This window comes from Mytilus californianus, unplaced genomic scaffold (genome assembly GCF_021869535.1).
Source record: "Mytilus californianus isolate M0D057914Y unplaced genomic scaffold, xbMytCali1.0.p SCAF_21, whole genome shotgun sequence".
In the NCBI taxonomy this organism is placed as follows: Eukaryota; Metazoa; Mollusca; class Bivalvia; order Mytilida; family Mytilidae; genus Mytilus; species Mytilus californianus.
The window spans coordinates 3,291,744-3,319,220 of NW_026262670.1; the positions used below are offsets into that span (position 1 = coordinate 3,291,744).

General features: G+C 33.5%; 1 non-coding gene across 50 annotated transcripts in view; it reads left to right on the forward strand.

The window, feature by feature from the left end:
- LOC127731838 (uncharacterized) overlaps positions 1–16,922 on the forward strand; it is a 112,618-nt gene extending 95,696 nt beyond the window's left edge. The window contains exons 11-18 of one of the 50 annotated variants that reach the window (XR_007995791.1): positions 8,536–8,989; positions 9,292–10,729; positions 11,923–13,334; positions 13,396–13,517; positions 13,579–13,639; positions 13,945–14,005; positions 14,067–14,188; positions 14,431–16,922. This is a non-coding gene — a transcript (uncharacterized LOC127731838). Of the gene's footprint in view, positions 1–8,535; positions 8,990–9,291; positions 10,730–11,922; positions 13,335–13,395; positions 13,518–13,578; positions 13,640–13,822; positions 13,884–13,944; positions 14,006–14,066; positions 14,279–14,430 lie in introns of those variants that run through there. The other 49 variants (XR_007995795.1, XR_007995794.1, XR_007995798.1 and 46 more) reach the window with 49 other exon arrangements.
- Positions 16,923–27,477: the final 10,555 nt, after the last annotated feature.

Below are 27,477 nucleotides of genomic sequence, written 5' to 3' on the forward strand. Positions count from 1 at the left end.
GATAGAGATAATTGTAAGCAGCTAGAATGTTCAGTAAAGTAAGATCTACAAACACATCACCATCACCAAAACACAATTTTGTCATGAATCCATCTGTGTCCTTTGTTTAATATGCACATAGACCAAGGTGAGCGACACAAGCTCTTTAGAGCCTCTAGTTTTAGTAAATATAAAGGAAACAAAAACAAAACAAAAACAATCAGCTTTACTGAAAACAAAATTATGTTTTAATATATGTAATATGTGATGTGAGTAGTAAGTAAACTTTCATCAGTTGGATGAATAAACTTACACAAACGGCTAGTATTTACGTGAAGTGAGTAGTGTGTGTGCAGAATTGGACTTAATCTTTCGTTGGGTTGATAATCATACACAGACAGCTTAACTGAACTAGTATTGATATGTGAAGTGAGAAGTATGTGTTCAGCATTGGATGTAGTTTTCATCGAGTCGATAAACATACACAAACAGCCTCGAATAGTAATAGACATGATAGAAAAATGTTTACAATGGACAACTGAGAGTCAAGAGTCTACATCAGAGATATTTAAATAAGGGATCATCTCAAAAGTGTTAATTGATTTATTGATTTACTCCACATAACAATGGCTTTTGAACATAACCTCCAGTAGATTTAAGTAAAACGTTCGTTTGAAGTTTTTCCACCTGCTCTATCAATAAGTTGGTTGATTGGTTGGTTGAAAAAAAAATATTTGCATAACATCAGTTACTTCTTCATTTAGATTGATTGGTGTGGATTGTTGGTAAATAGCTTAATTGATTGAATGACATTTTGCTTCATGTCATATTTGACGGAAATTGCATTCATTAATTGATTTGACTTGGTTCGTTTTCTTATATGCATGAATATTAGTAATTGATTGATCGACATTTTCATAACGTACAGAAGTGCATATTGTATACCATATACATTGATTGATGGATTGATTGTTTCTATGATGTCCAGTAACAAATACTTTACTTTTATTCTTTATCCACAGAATGATAAAAAAAAATCCTCCAAATAAAGAACCAATTCATAATTTTAGAAAAAAATACACGGGGTTTGGTTCCAAGGAATATACAACAAAGGTAGGGGCTGGCTCCCATTAAATGGAAGGTTTTCATGTCGGTGCAACATGTTTATTTGTACCTTAATCATGGTACTTCTTTCTCATCACTTGTCGTCCATCGTCGTTAACTTTTACAAAAATCTTCTCCTCTAAAACTACTTGGCCAAATTTAACCAAACTTGGCCACAATTATCATTAGGGTATTTATTTTAAAATATGTGTCCGATAACCCGGCCTGCCAACCAACATGGCTGACATGGCTAAAAATAGAACATAGTGGTAAAATACAGTTTTTGGCTTATATCTCTGAAACTAAAGCATTTAGAGCAAATCTGACAATTGGTACAACTGTTCATCAGGCTAAGATCTATCTGCCCAGAAATTTGCAGACGAATTAGACAACTCGTTGTTGGGTTGCTGCCCCTGAATTGGTAATTTTAAGGAAATTTTGCAGTTTTTGGTTATTATCTTGAATATTATTATAGATAGAGATAAACTGTAAACAACAATAATGTTCAGCAAAGTAAGTTCTACAAATAAGTCAACATGACCAAAATTGTCAATTGACCCCTTAAGGAGTTATTACCCTTTAAAGTCAATTTTTAACAATTTTTCGTTAATTTATGTAATATTTTACAAAAATCTTCTCATCTGAAACTACTGAGACAAATTTTACCAAACTTTTTCACAATCATCATTAGGGTATCTAGTTTACAAAATGTGTCCGATGACCACGCCTGCCAACCAACATGGCCGACATGCCTAAAAATAGAACATATGGGTAAAATGCAGTTTTTGGCTTATTTTATGCATCAATTGTAAACAAAAATATCAGGTGAGCGACACAGGCTCCTTGGAGCCTCTAGTTATTGTTTTATGTGTCTATCTGAATCTTAAAATTCCATTGTATTTTCTTTTTGGCATGTTCCAGGAGAGTCGTTCCACTGTATTTAATCGTGAAAGTAGTATCTGTATTTGTTTCTCTTTTTTTAGAAGGGGATATTTAACCTGCTTCTCTTAGTAAAGCATGTTCAGTAAATATTCGTCACTTGACGTCACACAAACAATCAATGAATTGGATAATACTTTTCTTTACATTAGCACTGTGTATCATCGGTACAACGGATATAGGTTAGTCGCGCGTGATCGATTTTGACCTGACATAGTAAGAAAATCTTTGTTTTGTTTACATACTATCAATGTGTACTTCAATCTAAACATAATTGTTGTTTTAAGAAATCATTTGGTCGTAAGTTGATGATTAGAGAAGTCTCATTATTTTCCCAAAACAAGAACGCTTACTAAAAACATGTGCAAATACTTGTCAAAGAAGTTGGCGCTCGTCTCATCCGATATGATTCTATATTCATTGCAACTCTTTTTCTGATAAAAGGCCACTGTGTGTGCGTAATAAGTTAGTATATCTGTTTCAATAATTGGCATTGAAATCTTTCATACATATGTTATTTTTCGATATTTTATTCCGAAAAGAAGCGTTGTGTACGGTGTAAAGCTGACCACATAAATCCTTCTGTACGGTGCATAGTTAAGTGAATGTACGATATATAGCTTTTTCCGTTAAAAATCTATCACACCCCGCTTGGTTAGTACCTATATCTGCTGTACCGATGATGCACGGTGATTAAGCATACTGTCAATAAATCAATTCATAAATAAATAAACTAAGGAACCAATCAATGTTTACACCCAACAACCAACCACCGGATCGATAAGAAGAACTTTTCCATTGATCATGTTGATATAATGCAAACATTTTATGAATCAAGCAAGCAAGCAATCAACTTATAATGATGTTTTAATTTAAAAATATAGGAAAGACTTTTATTTACAATTGTTTTTCTAAAACAAATATTAGCTACAACAATAATTATATATTTATTGTTAGTAATGTAATAAAAGCTGTTAATGTACCTAGAACACCTAATAAATCAATAACAAAATTCATACTTTTGAGATGATCATTTATCCAAATATCTCTATTACTTTGGAATACCATACAGCATATTTTGTTAACAAAAAGGTAAAACATGCTACACAGAGGAACACGTGATCAGTCTGCTGTAGTTTCTTATTGACAACACGGCATTCCTATGGGAACAAAATGTGCGCCTCTCCTTGCCGACCTCTTTTTATTTTCATATGAGTCAGAGTTCCTTTAGACACTTGTCAAAAACAAGAAGATCAAAGAAGCCAGGTCATTAAATTTCACATTCAGATATATTGATGATGTGCTTTCCAATAACAATCCAAACTTTTCTGATTGGGTTCCATTTATATATCTCCCAGAACTAGAAAATTAAAGAAACAACAGACACGGCTTCCTCCGCCTCATTTTTATACGACCGCAAAAATTAAAAATTTTTTGGTCGTATATTGGTATGACGTTGGTGTTGTCGTCGTCGTCGTCGTCTGGCGTCGTCCGGCGTCGTCCGAAGACATATTGGTTTTCGCACTCTAACTTTAGTTTAAGTGAATGGATCTCCATGAAATTTTACCATAAGGTTCAATACCACGAAAGGAAGGTTGGGATTGATTTTGGGGGTTATGGTACCAACAGTTAAGGAATTAGGGGCCAAAAATAAGCATTTTTGTAACTTCCAGACAATAACTTGTGTGTTAGTGTATGGATATCTCTGACATTGTACCACAAGGTTCCATATCACAAAGGGAAGGCTGTAATTGATTTTGGGGGTAATTGCCTCAAAATTTTAGGAATTAGGGGCCAAAAAAGGGGCAAAAAACAAGCATTTTTCTAGTTTCATGACAATAACTTGTGTGTAAGTGTTTGGATATTTCTGAAATTGTACTACAAGGTTCCATATCACAAAGGAAAAGCTGGAATTGAGTTTGGGGGTAATTGCCCGAAACGTTTAGGAATTGGGGGCCAAAAAGGGGCCAAAAATAAGCATTTTTCTAGTTTCCAGACAATAACTTGTGTTCAAGAGTATGGATCTCTCTGAAATTGTACTGCAAGGTACCATACCACAAAGGGAAGGCTGGGATTGAGTTTCGGGGTGATGAATCATAAGGGGGTTCAAAAAATTTTGGGGGGGGATTTTTTTTTTCTTTTTTTTTCTTTTTTTCCTTTTTTTTTTCTTTTAAAATTTTCCATTTTAAGTTGGTTATTTCTGATTAATATTTAAAAGCAAATAATAATGATATGGTAGGAGATACACACCAAACAGGATGTGTAAATTATTATAAAATAAGTATTGTGCAATAGCAAGAAATTTTCAATTGCACAGTATTGCACAATAGCAAGAAATCTTCAATTGCACAGTATTGCGCAATAGCAAGAAATCTTCAATTGCACAGTATTGCGCAATAGCAAGAAAATATCCAATAGCACAATATTGCGCAATAGCAAGAAATTGTCAATTGTACAGTATTGCACAATAGCAAGAAATATTCAATTGCACAGTATTGTGCAAAAGAAGATACTTCGTATAAATTGCTTATTTCTTGATCAATTTCAATGGGGTTTTATTCTTGAATTCTTGGGGTTCTTAAATATGCTGAATCTAACCATGTATTTAGTTTTTGGATTTTGGGCCCCGTTTTTAAATTGGTCCACATTGAGGTCCGAAGTGTCCAAAATTTAACTTTGTTTGATTTCATCAAAAAATTGAATTATTGGGGTTTTTTGATATGCCGAATCTAACCGTGTATTTAGATTCTTAATTTTTGGTTCCGTTTTCAAATTGGTCTACATTAAGGTCCAAAGGGTCCAAAATTAAACTTAGTTTGATTTTAACAAAAATTGAATTTTTAGGGTTCTTTGATATGCTGAATCTAAACATGTATTTAGATTTTTGATTATGGGCCCAGTTTTCAAGTTGGTCCAAATCGGGGTCCAAAATTAAACTTTGTTTGATTTCAACAAAAATTGAATATATGGGGTTCTTTGATATGCTGAATCTAACCATGTATTTAGATTTTTGATTTTTGGGCCCCGTTATCAACTTTGTCCACATTGAGGTCAAAAGGGTCCAAAATTAAACTTTGTTTGATTTCATCAAAAATTGAATTCTTGGGGTTCTTTGATATGCTGAATCTAACCATGTATTTAGATTTTGGATATTGGACCATAATAGGTGAATGTCCAATTTAAAATTTTTAAGTTCTTAGACCACATTCATTCTGTGTCAGAAACCTATGCTGTGTCAAATATTTAATCACAATCCAAATTCAGAACTGTATCAAGCTTGAATGTTGTGTCCATACTTGTCCCAACTGTTCAGGGTTCGACCTCTGCGGTCGTATCAAGTTGCGCCCTGCGGAGCATTTTATTAGACTTTGAATTTGACATATGCGGTCATCTTAGTACTTATACATCCCGTTATTGTGGTAATTGTGCTATGTTAAATTCTTGTATTCTTGTCTTTCATTTTTACTAATGTGTTTTGTCTATATGCCTTTTTGTGTTTCTTTGTTACATATTTGTTTGTTTTTTATAGTGATTAAGATTATAACACAATGTTGACTGCTGTACCCCAATTTTTGAGATTTATATCTATTATGCCTGTTTGTTTTGTTCACACATCGTTGTCAAAATAATGGAATTTTATGCGACTGTCAAACAAGTGAGAAGTTTAGCTAGCTATAAAACCAGGTTTAATCCACCATTTTCTACATAAGAAAATGCCTGTACCAAGTCAGGAATATGACAGATGTTATCCATTCGTTTGATGTGTTTGAGCTTTTGATTTTACCATTGATTAGGGACTTTCTGTTTTGAATTTTCCTGGGCGTTCGGTATTTTTGTGATTTTACAATTTTTTTTGGTAGACTCTCAATTCTCAATTGTAAAACATTTTCTCACATGTGAAGTGAGTAGGATGTATTCAGCAACTGTCATCAGGTTGATAAAAACATACAAAGACACTTTATCTGAACTAGTATTATTATGTTGAGTGAGTAGTATATGGTCAGCTTTTGACGTAAACTTTCATCAGGTCAATAAACATATACTAACAGCTGCACTTTACTAGTATTCATGTGAAGTTAGTAGTGTGTGTTCTACATTGGACGTAACTGTCATCGGGTCAATAAACATACACTAACAGCTGCACTTTACTAGTATTCATGTGAAGTTAGTAGTGTGTGTTCTACATTGGACGTAACTGTCATCGGGTCAATAAACATACACTAACAGCTGTGCTGTACTAGTATTCATGTGAAGTTAGTAGTGTGTGTTCTACATTGGACGTAACTGTCATTGGGTCAATAAACATACAATTACAGCTGTGCTGTACTAGTATTCATGTGAAGTTAGTAGTGTGTGTTCTACATTGGACGTAACTGTCATCAGGTCAATAAACATACACTAACAGCTGTGCTGTACTAGTATTCATGTGAAGTTAGTAGTGTGTGTTCAACATTGGACGTAACTGTCATCGGGTTGATAAATATACATAGACAGCTAAACTGAACTAGTATCACTTTTTTGGAAGTGAGAAGTGAATTGTCATTGGGTCGGCAAACCACTATTATTATACTGTACGTTAAAATGCCAGATTTTGATTGTTAAATATGAGGGAGATAATTTACTCTATCCCATGGCTCAGCAGGAGATAATTTACTCAATCCCATGGCTCAGCAGGAGATAATTTACTCTATCCCATGGCTCAGCAGGAGACAATTTTTTGAATGTCATCATCTCGTGCAATCAAAAATCGATAATTAAAATGACAATGAAGAGGATGTACATCAATACTTAAAAAAAACATGATGCAGTTCTACGTTATGGCCTAAGAACTTTTCATAGACTGTCAAAATAAAAAAAAATATCTTGCTTCACTTTTGTTGTTTTTCTAATAACTGTAACGTTATGTGCTTGAATCAAAAGACAAAAATGATAGAACATTCAGTATAATGAATTAAATAAAACATAGCTGAAAGGGTGATAGAGCAGATTGGCACCCTTAAAAAAAACATTATCAACCTTGACCAGGCATCTGTTGACAATGTTTTCTCGAGGTAAAAATCTGCTCTATCACCTTCTCAGCTATGTGTCATTTATATATTGTATATATTACGCATTTTAGAATAAAAAAACGTTTTCTTAAATGCAATCAGTATGCTTCAAACGAGACTGTTTTATATGGCTTCTATTTCTGGCTAAAATTTCAAATAAGGTTGTATTAACCAATATCACAATAAATCATAGCTAAAACAATGACTTGATATGAAATAGGTCATTAAGATTATTTCTTGGTGTCGCAAATAGTACAAATTTACATTTTACACAAAATTCAATGTTAACACGCATATTTTCATTGGTTTTTAGGAACGGAAACGTAGAGCGCATTGGTCAATAAAAACGTCTATTAACATAATGTTTATTTGTTATAACAATAAACATATTCGACTCAGATATTTATTTTGTCAAAGCCTGCGCTGTATGTATTTTAATCAACATTATGAACATGAAATATGTTGATCTTGAAACAATGAACCCAATGTTCAGGGTCAAATGTGGTCTGTACATACCTTACTCCTTTCATAGTCATCATACTGCTATGCATTAGTTATTTGAAACAAACATCTTATCATGAATTATCATGTAAAAGACCAGATTCCTCAAATGTTTGGTAAATATTACATTTTTGATCCATTTAAACATTATGTTTGATTTTTTTTTAAACATGAATGTATTTAGTTGACTTTGTTCCATTATCATTGATAATAAAAAAAAACCGATTTAACATAACATGTGCTTTTTGTCGAGCCTTCGACTTTTGTTGAAAAAGCGAGACATAGCGATCCTACATTCCGTCGGAGGTGGCGGCGTCAGCGTCCACAAATAACTATCCTGGATTTTTACCAAACTTGTACAGAAGCTTGTTTATGATCAAAAGCTGGTATCTAGAAGAAAATTTTGTTAAAATTTTGTACCCGTTTTTGCGTATTTAACTTTCAGTTAACATTACATACAGTCTGCAGTTAAAGTTTTTAAAACATTTATTAGATTCATAAACTATCCTGGATTTTTACCAAACTTGGAGAGAAGCTTCTTACAATCAAAAGATATATCAAGAGGAATATTTTTATTAATTTTTTTCCTCATTTTTTTTTAGCCTGCAATTAACAGCAAAAGTAGGCGAGACACTGGGTTCCGCGGAACCCTTACGAATTTTTTATCTGTTTATGGTACCAAGACAAAATATTGCTGAAATATTTCTGAGGTAGATGTTTTTCATAATAATTTTGAACAGCATTCCTAGATTTGGTTGTGCCAAAAAATTGAGCAAGAGTTATTTTTAGATGCTAGGTACCAGCTCATTGATTTTACTTTTAAGTTTTATTCTTTTAGGAACTTCTATGAGTACTTGACTAAGTTAACTGACAATTGATTTCAATAAAACTTATGTTAAACCTTATTGTATAATATCTTTTTCATATTTTACATTACCATTCCTTACAATTATCTTCTTTTCAGTTCACCAAAGAGGAAATCAATTTTACAAAGATGGGAATGATCGTGCTGAATATTCTCGCTGATGCTTTATATGACCTCTTAAAACCAGACAAACCAAATCTATGTCCAAGAAGCGATTGTGATATATCACACTTATACCAGGAGCACTTTAAACTTAAAAAACATATTCCAACTAATGGATGGGGAGGGAAATGGCAGAAAATTCAGGTTACAGACATAACTGTTGGAGATGATATTGAGCGCATAAGACTTACAAGGAATGAACTACAACACTCAACGGCAGCTAAACTTGGAGATACACGTTTTAACGAGTTATGTAACATATTAAGTGACCTCTTAATACGGTTCGACCAATTTAACAAACCACAAAAGCTGTATACACATGAGCTTAAGGATATTTTGGCTAATACAATTTCAGATGAGGATGTGAAATTGGTTAAAAAAGAAATATCGGGTAAATATGCTTTAAACAGTTTGAAGTTGTGCTCAAAGTTAATAAGGGTTTTATCCAGACTAAAGTATCAGTGTGCAGACTTGATAAGTATTATCTAATAAAACACTTAATTTTATGTCTTTCGAATATGAATATATTTCGGGTAAAGAGGAGGTTCCATAGAATGATAGTCGCCACAGCTTTTTTTTCTACTGGTCCAGTAAAAAAGGGGTATTTCTGTAAAACTTCAATTTTTTAAAGTAAAATTTTTAATAGTTGCGTATTTTATCTTTGGATTTGTGAATTTTTTTACTTTTTTTCAGAAATTACTGTTGAGGTAGAAATTGAACAACAAATCAATGTTCTAACGCAATAGAGAAATAAAGTTGTTCTCATCATTTGTATGGCAAACAGTTATTTTTGTAGTTGATGAGAAATACACATATAACCATAGAAACAGATTTGTAGAAGACCTTGTGCATAGAAAGCGACCATCTTTATATTTGATAGCAATGTAATGCTACCGATAAAAGTCAGACTACATCTTTCTATTCATACAATCATGTAGAGTAATTCTCCCGAATTATACTTGTCACTGTTGGAGCATGATCTGCATACCTTTTCGGAGCACCTGCGATTCCCTCCAAGTTTTAGTGGGGTTTTTGGTGCTCAATCTTTAGTTTTCAATATTGTGTTTTGTATACAGTCCTTGGATGGTGTAAACTTCCCACTGACACCATACACCATTACACCATTCACCATACACCATTACACCCTTGTGCCATTACACCATACACGTTACTACTTTGCACCATACACCTTACACATTACACCATAATGCAATTTAATTTCAAAGAAAGCGTGCGACTACAAAATTATTTATTTATTTTAAAAAACGAATTTTGATCACAATATTGTAAATTAAAGTATAAAATTAAAAACCAGTTCTTTATGTCATTTTGTAAATTCATTTTATTTTTAACCAAAACATACATCAATTTTTGCATAGTTTTAAATGTCGTACACCATTCATTCACACCATTCCCGATCGCACGTTACACCATTACATCATTCCCCTTACACCATACACCATAGCACCATACACCTTCTACCATTGCACCATATGCCATACACCATTACACCATACACGTTTTTTTTGGGAAGTTTACACCATCCAAGGGCTGTACTGTTGTTTAATTTTTTGTCTTTTTTATTTTTTGCAATGGCGTTGTCAGTTTATTTTTACTCATGAATTTGAATCTCCATTTTGGTATCTTTCGCCTCTCTTTTATAAAAAAAAATTGTGAAGATGAAAAAGTGGACTAGAGAGGAAATATTGGAATAAAATTGACAACTAGATCAATTTTGGTCTGTTATAGTAATTTTTTTTAAATTTAATCACATGCAGTAAAAACTGTTGTGTAAATATTGCCAAAACTATAAACATTGTGCACATAAATGAATATTTATTTATACAAATGTATATAGGAGTATGAGAAACATGAAACATAGAAAAAAAACATTTAGGAAATTTTGTGGTATGTTTTTCTGTTGATATATGAATTATTTTTATGATTTTGTCCTTCAGGGAATTAAGTATAGATGGTGGTTAGTTTTCGTCAAATAAATTCCCAGCTTTTGTATCTAGCAATTAACCATGAAGGAACAAACATGTGACAATGTGTGTTTTCTAACCTTTTGAACTTTTTGTCGTTAAGATAGACTGATAACCAATTTAACTCTTAAAATGTATGCAAAAAGGTTGAATTGTGTACATTTCTTATGCCAAAGATTGTTCCCTGTTTTTGCAGAATAAAAATCAATCAACATTTTCGGGCTTTTTCTGATTTTTATATGCAAGGGACCAATCAGAAATCCCCATTATAAGTAATATCTGGTTATAACGTTCAGAGGACCAATCATAATCACCATTATTATATACTGTCTAGTTATCTTGTTCTATAGGAACCAACCTGAAATCACCAATATTTGAAAAAGTCTGGTTATAAGTTCTAAGGATCAATCAGAAATCTCATTTTTCAGACAATGTTTTGGTATTGTTCAATTGACCAATTATAAATCATTTAAAAATATCCAAATGTCTATGTTTTGTTTTGTACGTGAAAAGAAATAACCTGCTTGTTAGATTTAAGATAAGTTGGAATATTTAATATGTAGTTTAAGTTATCACGTTCTTTCAGAGCTGATCACCCTAATACCTTTTTAACCTGATTCAGGCTGTGGTAGCAAAAAATATCGTAAAAAACGGAAACGTGATGATAACGACTGGACTACAGATCGATAAGAATAAGAAGATATGGTATGAGTGTCAATGAGACAACTATCAATCCAAGTCAACAATTCAAACAAGAAAACCAACGGTCCAATCTATATAAAAAACGAGAAACGAGAAACACTTATGAACCACACCAACAAACGACAACCACTGAACAACAGGCTCCTGACTTCGTACAGGTGCATAAAAATGCAGCGGGTTTAAATATTTTAACAAGCGCCAACCTTTATCCTAACCTGAAACAGTGGTGTAACATAACAACATAAAAAAAGCACAATACAATATCTATAGGTCAAAGTACGGACTTTGGAAAGGTACATAATGTGGCGGGTTAGATATGTTTGTTAGCGCTCAACCTTCCTTCCCCATCCCCAATCTGGGACTGTCACATTTGTGTGAAAGCACGATATAAAAACGAACTGTCTAGATTAGTTCGAACAGGATTGATGCATAGATCAGTTCCAAGTACAAATTAATACAAAACAAATAAGTCAATAGGCATGAATACCATTATAAAGTGTACTCACATTGTGACTGAAATCTCGTTCAACGTCAAATTTCAACTAAGACCATAGTCTCTCTAACTAGACTACTTTTTACAAATATGTTCAACATTAACATTTGTGTGGAGTTAGATAATTTACTTTTCCTTGAATAGATAGCTATTTGAATCAACCATTGGGCATAAAGCAAACACTCAATCAATCAATGTTTAGGTCAGTTCCCTTCAGGTTAAAGAGGTAAAGCCAATGTTCCCTTTTCTATACTAACCGCAAACAAATTAGAAAAAGTATGAGTCACCAGTATTTTTTAAGCTACAGATTTTGAATACGCTATACTAAAACAAACTTTGTTTTATAGAAAGAAAAACTGAACGATAGAATTTTAAGGTAAAATATGAGAAGACATCTCTTATAATAAGCTTTCAGAAAATAAAAAAAACGGGGTCACTGAACTCTGGTTTTTTGATTCAGCCATGCTGGATCTATGTGATCACTCTGGTTTTGGAGATGGTGCAAAATTCAATGTTGAAGACATGTCATGAAAATAATTATGTGTTTCTATGACTTGCAGAAACTTTATACACCCTTTTAATCATCAACTGCCAACTTTTAATATGTTATTTGTCTTTAAATTAAGAAAAGGTTGGGCGAACAACTTCTTTATTTTAGATAAACACTTGTATATAGTTCCTGTGTAAATCAAAATTTATATTAAATTGCCATTTATTAATTAATGTCACATGAATGTGGAAAATGTGATTTATCAAATTTTAGCCGTTGATAAGAATAATAAAAGTGTTTTATCAGTATCTGATGTTCCTGTAAGCCATTGAATAAAATTTGGTTCAAGATGTGTATTCATATCAGAGTTGATTCCCACACTTTTTTAAATGCTATTATTCCCAATCTTGCATAAGGCAAATCAAATTGTTGGTACAATACCAGTATGATGGACAGCTGCCACGATTATCAAACAATTGCACTCAAAGGTGTAAGTATTATTTGGATTAAACTCCACTCAAATGCAGTCTTAATTGACCACAGTTATATTAATATATCATGACAGTTGATAATCATACAGGTATTGAGGTCAAGAATTTGTGTATTCAATGTATTACACATCTTACTGAATACACCAAATTTTGACCACAATAGTTGTAAAATCAGTGTCATAATCTTCTGACATAAGTTAATAATTAAGGTCTATTTAAGTTACAATTATCTCTCTTACATGTCTTACCTGAGCATTTTCTGTCACAAATTTATTTGTATATTCCCCATTATAATGATATTTAACAGTAATTGGAATAAATTCAGCATGAGGTATTTGTATATTCCCCATTATAATGCTATTTAACAGTAATTGGAATAAATTCAGCATGAGGTATTTGTATATTCCCCATTATAATGCTATTTAACAGTAATTGGAATAAATTCAGCATGAGGTATTTGTATATTCCCCATTATAATGCTATTTAACAGTAATTGGAATAAATTCAGCATGAGGTATTTGTATATTCCCCATTATAATGCTAGTTAACAATAATTGGAATAAATTCAGCATGAGGTATTTGTATATTCCCCATTATAATGCTAGTTAATAATAATGGGAATAAATTCAGCATGAGGTATTTGTATATTCCCCATTATAATGCTAGTTAACAATAATTGGAATAAATTCAGCATGAGGTATTTGTATATTCCCCATTATAATGCTAGTTAACAATAATTGGAATAAATTCAGCATGAGGTATTTGTATATTCCCCATTATAATGCTAGTTAATAATAATGGGAATAAATTCAGCATGAGGTATTTGTATATTCCCCATTATAATGCTAGTTAACAATAATTGGAATAAATTCAGCATGAGGTATTTGTATATTCCCCATTATAATGCTATTTAACAATAATTGTAATACATTCAGCATGAGGTATTTGTATATTCCCCATTATAATGTTATTTAACAATAATTGGAATAAATTCAGCATGAGGTATTTGTATATTCCCCATTATAATGTTATTTAACAATAATGGGAATAAATTCAGCATGAGGTATTTGTATATTCCCCATTATAATGCTATTTAACAATAATTGGAATAAATTCAGCATGAGGTATTTGTATATTCCCCATTATAATGCTATTTAACAATAATTGGAATAAATTCAGCATAAGGTATTTGTATATTCCCCATTATAATGCTATTTAACAATAATTGGAATAAATTCAGCATGAGGTATTTGTATATTCCCCATTATAATGCTTGTTAACAATAATTGGAATAAATTCAGGATGAGGTATTTGTATATTCCCCATTATAATGCTATTTAACAATAATTGGAATAAATTCAGCATGAGGTATTTGTATATTCCCCATTATAATGCTATTTAACAATAATTGGAATAAATTCAGCATGAGGTATTTGTATATTCCCCATTATAATGCTTGTTAACATAATTGGAATAAATTCAGCATGAGGTATTTGTATATTCCCCATTATAATGCTTGTTAACATAATTGGAATAAATTCAGCATGAGGTATTTGTATATTCCCCATTATAATGCTATTTAACAATAGTTGGAATAAATTCAGCATGAGGTATTTGTATATTCCCCATTATAATGCTAGTTAACGATAATTGGAATAAATTCAGCATGAGGTATTTGTACATGTGTATTTGAATACAGGAAATGTATTTTTCCTTAATGAAAAATGAACACCAATTTAGATAAAAAGCTAATTATTTATTTTTGTTGTTGCTGAGAAAGTGCATTTTTAATGGCTCTTTTTGGAAATTATTAAGCCAATTATTATTAATGGCATATAAAAAGTATGCTACAGTCATTTGAAGATTTCCCTTAACATTCTTGTCCAAAATCATTGAGTTTCAAATGTTTCGAAAAAAAGATATAAAAAAATCTGACAGTGTCTTGAATTGAAATACCAAAATAATTTGCATTAATCTTTTGGCAATAGAATGAAAATTTTACAGTGAGATTATGGAAATGAAGATAATAAAATAATTATTGAAAGTGTGGTCAGAAAAAAATGCCAGACTAGCTACAAAATTGGCTGAATCACAACATCCATGATGCTTTGATTTTTGTGTTTTTTTCTATTAAACAAACTGGGTAAATTTAATTAACGTTTACAACATATTCCTTTTATAAAAGTTAGAATATATGAGTTCTTACCCTTTATATGGCTAGGTTGAAATTTTTTTTATTGTATTTCTTAAAGCAGTATAAGATAAAACACATATCTTTTTTTCATTAAGATGAAAAGACTTACAAATGAACTACATTTACATTCCACTCTAATTTGCACAATTCATTAAAAATCTATACCGATTGTTATCTATTATTTTACAATCCAAGATGGGGGAATACTCCCGATCTACCTAAAAGCGAGTGAATTTAAATTGACCACCGTAGATTTGGACTCCCACTTTAAAAACATTGAATGCTTGATCAGGGCAGACATGTTGCTTAAGAACAGGCCGCATTGGTTTTCTCTCAATACAAAGTATCAAATTAAATAAAAATTTGGAATTTCACAAGTTTTTAAAGGACAATACATAGGACAATATCTGATAAGAAAAAAATGAATATTTTCTTCTTTATTTTTGAAAAAAAAAAAAAAAAAATTTGTCCGAATGAATCATATGTTTTTAGTGTTTATGTATATTTAGACATTTATGATTTTGTGACATGCTCAGAAATACAACATGCGAGTTGTTAGAATCTCAAGTTGCCCACATCAGGCTGTGATACTGTTAAATTTAGTAAAAGACTTCTTTTGAATTTGACCAGGTGATGCATAAATTAAGGAGAAATTGTCCATATCTCTTAATCGGACTGATTGGTTTTTGTTTGCTAAACGTCAAGTGGCAAATATATCATACATATTCAGTACGAGAACAAATTAACAATGATTTTAAAAGATATGAAACTTAAAGGAGGTAGGATATATCAATTAATTAAAAACAATAAAATCAAAAAGAAGAACGACAGACAGACAACAAAATACTACACAGGAAACAAATTCAAATAATATGAATATAACCCCTACCAACATGATTTTTTTTAACATGCAGATTCCAAGGTAACGGAACGCATAAAAACAAATCCCCCTACCTGGACGCATATTTTGGCTTCAAGGCGACCAGTCCGTGCTCTTACACCTGACTAGACAACTAAGAATGATTGCATATTAGGCTTGACTTTTATCCGGGAAGGATTCAAAACTTTCTTATTTAGCGTATCAATTACGATTTTGCAAATTGTCGGTCGCCTATCATTTTGAATCCCATGATTAAAGTTAATTGAACAGTGTTTGGTGATACTGGCTATTCCTATATTATGACAGACCAGCTTGTTCCTAACTCAGATTGGCCTATGTCTTCAGTACTTATGCGCCTACATATCGAATTTAGACCAGAATGGCATTACATTATAACTTATGGTAAATTCACCAAAATCTTTAAATTATAGAATTTTTAAAGAAAATTTTGAGTTTAAGAATGGTCTTAATAGAAACAGGTCGGTGGAATGTTGAAGTATATGTTTCTAATGCAATATTAACTATTTCGGTGTTGAAAACCATATTCTAGAATGATAAACATTTGCAATAAATAAGAAAAAGCTAACGGATGAAAATGTATTGCAAAGACCAAATATTGTGAAATGCAAAGAAATTATGAGTTGAACAGGAAAGTTTAAATAATTAAAAAAATGGTAGATTTATATGATTAATAAATAAATCAGTTGTTTTCAAGAACATAACAACACTTCCCCTTCTGGTTTATATAGTACATATATGTGAGTTTTGGTATTTACAGATAATTCTTGTTTATATTGTACATATATGTGAGTTTTGGTATTTACAGATAATTCTTGTTTATATTGTACATATATGTGAGCTAATGTGTTTACTGATAATTTTTGTATGTATTGTACATATATGAGATTTTTGGTGTTTGCATGTAATTCTTGTTTATATTGTACATATATGTGAGTTTTGGTGTTTACTTATAATTCTTGTATATATTATACATGTATGTGAGCTTTAGTGTTTACTTATGAATTCTTGTTTATATTGTACAAATATGTGAAATTTGGTGTTTACTTATATATTTTTGGTTATATTGTACATATATGTGTTTCTTTGTATTTAGGGAGCAACCATTTAACTTCAAGGGGGGGTATGGTTTTTTGTTTTTTGTTTGAGTCAGAAATTTTTTTCAAAATTTAACACTATAAGGTATGGGGAAAATCTGGAATCAGAAAACTTTCTTTGTCATCTGCTTGACCACAATATTTTTTTTTTCATCAAACTTGGGATCAGAATATTTTTTTAGGAAAAAACTATACCTCCCCCCCTTTGAAGTTAAATGGTCGTTCCCTAACAGATACAGGTCGAGAAATATTTAGCAAGGCATAATAACAAACTATAAACAAAACTCGATTCGCTAATATAAAAGATAAGAAAATGTGGTATAATTGCCAATGAGACAACTCTCCACCAGAGACCAAATGACATAGAAGTTACCAAATATAGGTCACCGTACGACCTTCAACAATGAACAAAACCCATACTGCATAGTCGGCTATTAAAAGTAAAATAACAAAAATACCGAACACCAAGGAAAATTCAAAAACGGGAAATCCCTTATCAAATGGCAAAATCAAGAACCCAAACACATCAAACGAATGGAAAACAACTGTCACATTCCTTTTTGGTACAGTCATTTTCTTATGTAGAAAATGGTGGATTAAACCTGGTTTTAAAGCTAGCTAAACATCCCACTTGTAATGACAGTCGCATAAATTCCATTATGTTGACAACAATGTGTGAACAAATTCAACAAATATGTTTTCAATATGAAACTCCAGCATATTGATCACTTGTTCCTCGGTGTAGCATGTTTAACCTTTTTGTTCATTATTAACAAAAGACCCCGAAATAACAAATGTAAAACAATTCCAACGAAAAAAACACTGCCTGATTTATGTAGAAAAACAATGAACAAAATACAAATATGATATACAGCAACAAACTACAACAACTGAATTACAGATTTCTGTAACTTGGGACAGGCACATATAGAATGTGCCGGGTCAATCATGTTAGCGGGTGCCCAACCATCCTCCTAACCTGTGGCAGTGGTGTAACAGAACAGCTATGAACAAACTATAAAAATCAGTTGAAAAGGGCTCAACTCATCAGATCGATACAAAGCAGAAAAACAATTAACAAAAACGCAGACCGGACGTGACAGGGTATTTATACATCCCCACAGCAAAAAGTACAGATCTGGAGAGTACTCGCAGTTACTGACTGCTAGTGCAAAGCCAGAAACAACTAATAGATAAAATCATGTATCTAAGACTAAAGTATCAATCAGTACACATCCAACATCCAATTGATTTAGTGTAAAGACGTCATTAAGAGTCTAGAGAAAACAGGACCTTGTGCAATGCCAAATTGCTGGTATCGACAGATTGTAGAACCGTGAATGTGCATATATACATCTGGTGATCCGTTTATTTGGCTATCGCCAATGGCAGTCAGCAGGGTTTAAGAACATCAGTTGTTCGACCTGCTAGTCAAATGCGTTTTGTTAAAATATACTTTTTCACTTTTGGTTTTTTGGAAAATGTTGTTTGTGCTGTATTTAGACCCCTCTACCAAGAAATTTGTTTTGCATGCACACGTATAAAAATTGCGGTTTTTATCCAACGCAATCATAGGTTTTCAATTTAGACTTATTTATGTATAGAGGGAAGAACAAAAAATTTGCGAAAGCAAATTTACAGATCTAACATGTTGGGCTGATGTTTAGACGAGTTGTATATACAGAATGTACACAGCCATGTATCACCATCACTGCTGGTGATCCGATGGATAAATCTGTTGTAGAGTTGTCACTGGTTCAGACGTACTTATAAATATATATATGTATATAATAGTGTTGTCAAATCGAACAGTTTTGCCTAACCGGTTACTCTGATAATCTTTCGTCCGATTGACCGGTTAACCGGTAGTTTAGTTAATGTTTAAATGCCTTATCTATAGTACGCTACATATGTACGTTTTTATGATACGATAACTTGATGTTTATCCTTGAGCATTATAAGGCTTGGCGTTGAGCATTCCTAACTTCAGATTGAGATGATGAAAATCTTCTTGATCTCGTCGAATTGACAAAGTCTGAAACCGTTGATTGTTTCATTTTCTCTTATGTCTCAGTAAATAATGTTGAGTGTTTCAATTTGAGATGATTAAGTGTGTTACTCGTAATATATATGTTGAGTGTTTCAATTTGAGATGATTAAGTGTGTTACTCGTGATTTATATGTTGAGTGTTTCAATTTGAGATGATTAAGTGTGTTACTCGTAATATATATGTTGAGTGTTTCAATTTGAGATGATTAAGTGTGTTACTCGTAATATATATGTTGAGTGTTTCAATTTGAGATGATTAAGTGTGTTACTCGTAATATATATGTTGAGTGTTTCAATTTGAGATGATTAAGTGTGTTACTCGTAATATATATGTTGAGTGTTTCAATTTGAGATGATTAAGTGTGTTACTCGTAATATATATGTTGAGTGTTTCAATTTGAGATGATTAAGTGTGTTACTCGTAATATATATGTTGAGTGTTTCAATTTGAGATGATTAAGTGTGTTACTCGTAATATATATGTTGAGTGTTTCAATTTGAGATGATTAAGTGTGTTACTCGTAATATATATGTTGAGTGTTTCAATTTGAGATGATTAAGTGTGTTACTCGTACCACCCAGTATACATTAGTTCCATTGTGAGATGATTAAGTGTGTTACTCGTACCACCCAGTATACATTAGTTCCATTGTGAGATGATTAAGTGTGTTACTCGTACCACCCAGTATACATTAGTTCCATTGTGAGATGATTAAGTGTGTTACTCGTACCACCCAGTATACATTAGTTCCATTGTGAGATGATTAAGTGTGTTACTCGTACCACCCAGTATACATTAGTTCCATTGTGAGATGATTAAGTGTGTTACTCGTACCACCCAGTATACATTAGTTCCATTGTGAGATGATTAAGTGTGTTACTCGTACCACCCAGTATACATTAGTTCCATTGTGAGATGATTAAGTGTGTTACTCGTACCACCCAGTATACATTAGTTCCATTGTGAGATGATTAAGTGTGTTACTCGTACCACCCAGTATACATTAGTTCCATTGTGAGATGATTAAGTGTGTTACTCGTACCACCCAGTATACATTAGTTCCATTGTGAGATGATTAAGTGTGTTACTCGTACCACCCAGTATACATTAGTTCCATTGTGAGATGATTAAGTGTGTTACTCGTACCACCCAGTATACATTAGTTCCATTCACGTTGATTTGCATTTCACCATTTTTGAGTCGGCATTTCGTTTAAAGTATGACAAAGCATTGGACGATGGAGATGGCATATTTACATGTAGGTCTACGCAATATCAAATAAAAAATGATATAATATAGTAAATCGTAAAATTTAATCGGCTTACAACTGTTCATAATACATGTTTGCTAATTATGTTCACTTACAATCTTGCCCCGAGCTGATAGACAAGTTGTATTTGTGCTAATTAATTTTATGTTTTCAAGGTTAACAAGAATAAGCAATATACTGGACAATTGATCTGTCAAATTTATTACAACTAGGATCATTTTAAAATTGAACAAAATTTATTAATGATTTCAATATCAAATCTCTTAAAATTGAAAATAAGGTCCGGTTAACCGGTTAGCGTTTTTGGTATTCGATATTCGGTCCTTCCGACGGTTAACCGGTTAACCGTTGACAACACTAGTATATAACAATAATATTAGCTTCGTTTTAATTTACTGATAACAAAATCAATATTTATACCAATAAAAATAATATTTAAAGATCAAATTACAAAGTTGAATTGGTAACCTTTTAGAATAAGTTTATTTAACGGATCGATTAGTTTACCACGATCGTATCTACAATGTCAATTCTGGGCTTGGAAAAAAACATCTCCGTAAAAATTTGCCAAACATACAAATTAAACCTTTGTACCCATGGAGGAATTTAGTAAATGTTATACATAATATACTAAGGTCTCCTTGATATAATATATTCACAGCTAAATTCAAATTTACTTTTCTATGAGATTATTTCTTCACAAAATTAGTGTCAAAGTTTGAACTACGTGAGAAAATGGCAACAAAACATTTAAATTTCAAAATGGAACCAATCTTTATTTACTTATAAATATGCATCGTTAAATGTTGAATGTTGATTCCAATTATAAGAAACAATTTCAGTAAATTTAAAAATTGTCAGTTTACTAGTTTTCTGGTGTTTGTAGATAAAGTATAACAATTCCAAGTTATCACTCTTAATGGACAGGTACAAGTCATTGTCAACGATATCGATCACAAACATGTGTTGTGGTAGGTCTTAATAGACAGGTACAAGTCATTGTCGACGATGTCGATCACAAACATTTGTTGTGGGAGGTCTTAATGGACAGGTGCAAGTCATTGTCGACGATATCGATCACAAACATTTGTTGAGGGAGGTCTCAATGGACAGGTACAAATCATTGTCGACGATATCGATCACTAACATTTGTTGTGGGACGTCTTAATGGACAGGTACAAGTCATTGTCGACGATATCAATCACAAACATTTGTTGTGGGAGATCTTAATGGACAGGTACAAATCATTGTCGGAGATATCGATCACTAACATTTGTTTTAGGAAGTCTTAATAGACAGGTACAAGTCATTATCGACGATATTGATCACATACATTTGTTGTGGGAGGTCTTAATGGACAATTACAAGTCATTATCGTCGATATCGATCCCAAACGTTTGTTTAGGGTGGTCTTATGGACAGATACAAGTCATTATTGATGATATCGATCACATACAATTGTTGTGGGAGGTCTTGATTGACAAATACAAGTCATTGTCGACGAAATCGACCACAAACATTTGTTGTTGGAGGTCTTATGGACAGATACAAGTCATGATCGATGATATCGATCACACTCATTTGTTGTGGGAAGTCTTAATGGACAGGTGCAAGTCATTGTCGACGATATCGATCACAAACATTTGTTGAGGGAGGTCTTAATGGACAGGTAAAAATCATTGTCGACGATATCTATCACTAACATTTGTTGTGGGAAGTCTTAATGGACAGGTACAAGTCATTGTCGACGATATCGACCACAAACATTTGTTGTTAGAGGTCTTATGGACAGATACAAGTCATTATCGATCATTTGTTTTGGGAAGTCTTAATACACAGGTACAAGTCATTGTCGACGATATCGACCACAAACATTTGTTGTGGGAAGACTTAATGGACAGGTGCAAGTCATTGTCGACGATATCGATCACAAACATTTGTTGAGGGAGGTCTTAATGGACAGGTAAAAATCATTGTCGACGATATCGATCACTAACATTTGTTGTGGGAAGTCTTAATGGACAGGTACAAGTCATTGTCGACGATATCAATCACAAACATTTGTTGTGGGAGATCTTAATGGACAGGTACAAATCATTGTCGGAGATATCGATCACAAACATTTGTTTTAGGAAGTCTAAATAGACAGGTACAAGTCATTATCGACGATATTGATCACAAACATTTGTTGTGGGAGGTCTTAATGGACAAGTACAAGTCATTGTCGTCGATATCGATCCCAAACTTTTGTTTAGTGAGGTCTTATGGACAGATACAAGTCATTATCGATGATATCGATCCCATACAATTGTTGTGGGAGGTCTTGATTGACAAATACAAGTCATTGTCGACGATATCGATCACAAACATTTGTTGTGGGAGGTCTTTATGGACAGGTACAAGTCATTGTCGACGATATCAATCACAAACATTTGTTATGGGTGATCTTAATGGACAGGTCAAATCATTGTCGACGATATCGATCACAAACATTTGTTGTAGGAAGACTTAATCGACAGGTACAAGTCATTGTCGTCGATATCGATCACAAACATTTGTTATGGGAGGTGTAAATGGACAGGTACATGTCATTGTCGATGATATCGATCACAAACATTTGTTTTGAGAGTTCTTAATGGACAGGTACAAGTCATTGTCGACTATATCGACCACAAACATTTGTTGTGGGAAGTCTTAATGGACAGGTGCAAGTCATTGTCGACGATATCGATCACAAACATTTGTTGAGGGAGGTCTTAATGGACAGGTAAAAATCATTGTCGAAGATATCTATCACTAACATTTGTTGTGGAAAGTCTTAATGGACAGGTACAAGTCATTGTCGACGATATCGACCACAAACATTTGTTGTTAGAGGTCTTATGGACAGATACAAGTCATTATCGATCATTTGTTTTGGGAAGTCTTAATACACAGGTACAAGTCATTGTCGACGATATCGACCACAAACATTTGTTGTGGGAAGTCTTAATGGACAGGTGCAAGTCATTGTCGACGATATCGATCACAAACATTTGTTGAGGGAGGTCTTAATGGACAGGTAAAAATCATTGTCGACGATATCGATCACTAACATTTGTTGTGGGAAGTCTTTATGGACAGGTACAAGTCATTGTCGACGATATCAATCACAAACATTTGTTGTGGGAGATCTTAATGGACAGGTACAAATTATTGTCGGAGATATCGATCACAAACATTTGTTTAGGAAGTCTAAATAGACAGGTACAAGTCATTATCGACGATATTGATCACAAACATTTGTTGTGGGAGGTCTTAATGGACAAGTACAAGTCATTGTCGTCGATATCGATCCCAAACTTTTGTTTAGTGAGGTCTTATGGACAGATACAAGTCATTATCGATGATATCGATCCCATACAATTGTTGTGGGAGGTCTTGATTGACAAATACAAGTCATTGTCGACGATATCAATCACAAACATTTGTTGTGGGAGGTCTTTATGGACAGGTACAAGTCATTGTCAACGATATCAATCACAAACATTTGTTATGGGTGATCTTAATGGACAGGTCAAATCATTGTCGACGATATCGATCACAAACATTTGTTGTAGGAAGACTTAATCGACAGGTACAAGTCATTGTCGTCGATATCGATCACAAACATTTGTTATGGGAGGTGTAAATGGACAGGTACATGTCATTGTCGATGATATCGATCACAAACATTTGTTTTGAGAGTTCTTAATGGACAGGTACAAGTCATTGTCGACGATATCGACCACAAACATTTGTTGTTGGAGGTCTTATGGACAGCTACAATTCATTATCGATAATATCGATCACACTCATTTGTTGTGAGAAGTCTTAATAGACAGGTTCAAGTCATTGTCGACGAATTCGAGCACAAACATTTGTTGTTGGAGTTCTTAATGGATAGGTACAAGTCATTGTCGACGATATCGACCACAAACATTTGTTGTTGGAGGTCTTAATGGATAGATACAAGTCATTGTCGACGATATCGGTTACAAACATTTGTTGTGGGAGGTCTTATGGACAGATACAAGTCATTATCGATGATATCGATCACACTCATTTGTTGTGGGAAGTCTTAATAGACAGGTACAAGTCATTGTCGACGAATTCGACCACAAACATTTGTAGTGGGAGGTCTTAATGGATAGGTACAAGTCATTGTCGACGATATCGATCACATACATTTGTTGTGGGAGGTCTTAATGGACAGGTACAAGTCATTGTCGACGATATCAATCACATACATTTATTGTGGGAGGTCATATGGACAGATACAAGTCATTGTCGACGAAATCAATCACAAGCATTTGGTGTGGAAGGTCTTAATAGACGGGTACAAGTCATTGTCGACGATATCGATAACATACATTTGTATTGGGAAGTCTTACGGACAGATACAAGTCATTGTAGACGATATCGATCACAAACATTTGTTGTGGGAGGTCTTAATGGACAGGTACAAGTCATTGTCGACGATATCAATCACATACATTTATTGTGGGAGGTCATATGGACAGATACAAGTCATTGTCGACGATATCAATCACAAGCATTTGGTGTGGGAGGTCTTAATAGACAGGTACAAGTCATTGTCGACGATATCGATAACATACATTTGTATTGGGAAGTCTTACGGACAGATACAAGTCATTGTCGACGATATCGATCACAAACATTGTTGTGGGAGGTCTTATGGACAGGTACAAGTCATTGTCGACGATATCAATCACAAACATTAATTGTGGGAGGTCTTATGGACAGATACAAGTCATTGTCGACGATATCGATCACAAACATTGGTTAAGGGAGGTCTTATGGACAGGTACAAGTCATTGTCGTCGATATCGATCACAAACATTTGTTGTGGGAGGTCTTATGGACAGGTACAAGTCATTGTCGACGATATCGATCACAAACAAATATTGTGGGAGGTCTTATGGACAGATACAAGTCATTGTCGACGATATCGATCACAAACATTGGTTTAGGGAGGTCTTATGGACATGTACAAGTCATTGTCGACGATATCGACCACAAACATTTGTTGTTGGAGGTCTTATGGACTGCTACAATTCATTATCGATAATATCGATCACACTCATTTGTTGTGAGAAGTCTTAATAGACAGGTACAAGTCATTGTCGACGAATTCGACCACAAACATTTGTTTAGTGAGGTCTTATGGACAGATACAAGTCATTATCGATGATATCGATCCCATACAATTGTTGTGGGAGGTCTTGATTGACAAATACAAGTCATTGTCGACGATATCGATCACAAACATTTGTTGTGGGAGGTCTTTATGGACAGGTACAAGTCATTGTCGACGATATCAATCACAAACATTTGTTATGGGTGATCTTAATGGACAGGTCAAATCATTGTCGACGATATCGATCACAAACATTTGTTTTAGGAAGACTTAATCGACAGGTACAAGTCATTGTCGTCGATATCGATCACAAACATTTGTTATGGGAGGTGTAAATGGACAGGTACATGTCATTGTCGATGATATCGATCACAAACATTTGTTTTGAGAGTTCTTAATGGACAGGTACAAGTCATTGTCGACGATATCGACCACAAACATTTGTTGTGGGAAGTCTTAATGGACAGGTGCAAGTCATTGTCGACGATATCGATCACAAACATTTGTTGAGGGAGGTCTTAATGGACAGGTAATAATCATTGTCGACGATATCTATCACTAACATTTGTTGTGGGAAGTCTTAATGGACAGGTACAAGTCATTGTCGACGATATCAATCACAAACATTTGTTGTGGGAGATCTTAATGGACAGGTACAAATCATTGTCGGAGATATCGATCACTAACATTTGTTTTAGGAAGTCTTAATAGACAGGTACAAGTCATTATCGACGATATTGATCACATACATTTGTTGTGGGAGGTCTTAATGGACAATTACAAGTCATTATCGTCGATATCGATCCCAAACGTTTTTTTAGGGTGGTCTTATGGACAGATACAAGTCATTATTGATGATATCGATCACATACAATTGTTGTGGGAGGTCTTGATTGACAAATACAAGTCATTGTCGACGAAATCGACCACAAACATTTGTTGTTGGAGGTCTTATGGACAGATACAAGTCATGATCGATGATATCGATCACACTCATTTGTTGTGGGAAGTCTTAATGGACAGGTGCAAGTCATTGTCGACGATATCGACCACAAACATTTGTTGTTAGAGTTCTTATGGACAGATACAAGTCATTATCGATCATTTGTTTTGGGAAGTCTTAATACACAGGTACAAGTCATTGTCGACGATATCGACCACAAACATTTGTTGTGGGAAGACTTAATGGACAGGTGCAAGTCATTGTCGACGATATCGATCACAAACATTTGTTGAGGGAGGTCTTAATGGACAGGTAAAAATCATTGTCGACGATATCGATCACTAACATTTGTTGTGGGAAGTCTTAATGGACAGGTACAAGTCATTGTCGACGATATCAATCACAAACATTTGTTGTGGGAGATCTTAATGGACAGGTATAAATCATTGTCGGAGATATCGATCACAAACATTTGTTTTAGGAAGTCTAAATAGACAGGTACAAGTCATTATCGACGATATTGATCACAAACATTTGTTGTGGGAGGTCTTAATGGACAAGTACAAGTCATTGTCGTCGATATCGATCCCAAACTTTTGTTTAGTGAGGTCTTATGGACAGATACAAGTCATTATCGATGATATCGATCCCATACAATTGTTGTGGGAGGTCTTGATTGACAAATACAAGTCATTGTCGACGATATCGATCACAAACATTTGTTGTGGGAGGTCTTTATGGACAGGTACAAGTCATTGTCGACGATATCAATCACAAACATTTGTTATGGGTGATCTTAATGGACAGGTCAAATCATTGTCGACGATATCGATCACAAACATTTGTTGTAGGAAGACTTAATCGACAGGTACATGTCATTGTCGTCGATATCGATCACAAACATTTGTTATGGGAGGTGTAAATGGACAGGTACATGTCATTGTCGATGATATCGATCACAAACATTTGTTTTGAGAGTTCTTAATGGACAGGTACAAGTCATTGTCGACGATCTGGACCACAAACATTTGTTGTTGGAAGTCTTAATGGACAGGTGCAAGTCATTGTCGACGATATCGATCACAA